The sequence below is a fragment of the Hemicordylus capensis genome, chromosome 6 (genome assembly GCF_027244095.1).
Source record: "Hemicordylus capensis ecotype Gifberg chromosome 6, rHemCap1.1.pri, whole genome shotgun sequence".
Lineage (NCBI taxonomy): Eukaryota > Metazoa > Chordata > Lepidosauria > Squamata > Cordylidae > Hemicordylus > Hemicordylus capensis.
The window spans coordinates 23147758-23149601 of NC_069662.1; positions in this window are offsets into that span (position 1 = coordinate 23147758).

Sequence of the window (1844 nt, forward strand, 5' to 3'; positions counted from 1 at the left end):
TCTATCTAAACTGCTTTGAAAACCCTTTGCTGTTGCTGTTGTTGAAAAGTGGTATATAAACAGAAGTAGCAGTAGCAGTGGTAGATCTCAGGGTGATTAGGAACATAGGAAACTGCCATATACTGAGTCCGACCATTGGTCTATCTAGCTCAGTATTGTCTTCACAGACTGGTAGTGGCTTCTCCAAGGTTGCAGGCAGGAATCTCTCTCAGCCCTATCTTGGAGAAGCCAGGGAGGGAACTTGGAACCTTCTGCTCTTCCCAGAGTGGTGGCTTCATCCCCTGAAGGGAATATCTTGCAGTGCTCACACATCAAGTCTCCCATTCATGTGCAACCAGGGTGGACCCTGCTTAGCTAAGGGGACAAGTCATGCTTGCGACCACAAGACCAGCTTTCCTCTCCATTGCTATAGATCACCAAGGGTTTCCAACTTCTAATAATTTAACAATGGGGGGAACCCCCCAAAAACAAAAACCAGAAGAAGAAAATTGCTACCTTTGTGCTGATTGTTTAATTCTCAGCCTCAGGGTTCCCCACGTGTAGAATCCAAATATTAGTTGCTTGCCTTTGATCAGGGTATGAGGGCACCTGAGGCGAGGCCCCCAATGCTGCCTTGCCCCATGCCTCTGGTGGGGTCCACCCTCCTTCCAAAACCAGCTCTTGCAAGTGTTGAAAGTAGCACGGAGGGTATGGAGGAAGGAAGGTTGCCAGCAGCCTCCTCTTCTCTCCACACACTTCTTGTAAGATTTGCAAAGAAGGTGAGAAATGCTTCTTGCACAGCTTGCAAGGATCACCCCAAGAGCTGCTGTGGTGGTGGTGGCAGCAGGGGGCATTTTGCTGTCTGACTGGTGCCTAAATAATCTGCTGCTTGAGGTGACGGCCTCACCTTGCCTCACGAAAGGGCCGCCTCTGGATCAGGTCTTTCGGCAGTTCTTCTGGACCGTTTGCGTGGTCGTCTCCCATTCATATGCAACCAGGGCGGACCCTGCTTAGCTAAGGGGATGACCCATGCTTGCTACCACAAGACCAACTCTCCTCCTACAAACCTTGAGGCTGCCCACCCCGTCCTACATCACTCACAGAAGGACAATATATGATACAAATTTGTTTGATTTACATAAATGTGTCCAGGTTAACGGATGCTGCAGGGTGTTTGTTTGTTTGTTTTTAACTCCAGAGAACACACAGTCCTAGCTTTAGGTATTATTCAAACAGTAGAAATAGAATCATGGGGGAAAGGGTCATATCCTGCCTCCTTCCCTCCTGTTCTTGTCTGAGCCCCTCTTGCACTTCCAGCAGCAAGCAGGAGCAGGACTCTTCTTAGGACGGCAATCCTGCCTCCTTGGAGTAAGTCCCATTGGGTCCAGCAGCTGTTGCTTCTGTGTCGATGGGACATGTATCAGGTCGGGCTGTAAGTGCATCATGCAGCAGGTGGGGGAGAAAGATTAATAGACTGGAGGGAAACCACCTCATTTCCCAATTCAGCAGCATATTGCAAAAGTGCAGGGAGACTCTCTGGGCTGCTGCCTAGCAATCATATTTTAATTTTTTTCTCTCTTACCATGAGGGATAGAAACTTGATATTTACATCTATCTATCTATCTATCTATCTATCTATCTATCTATCTATCTATCTATCTATCTATCTATCTGGTAGTGGCATTCTCGGAAATCTAAAGAACATAGATCCCATGCTCTGAATCCCACCAGTTCTGCTATGCAAACAACCTCCCCCCTCCCCTCCCCCTCCCTGTTGTGCTCCTGACTTCATGATTGTGGGGCGCTGAACGGCTTACACCACAGCTCTGCACCATCCCCTCCATTTCAAGTGTTTATCTGGCCAG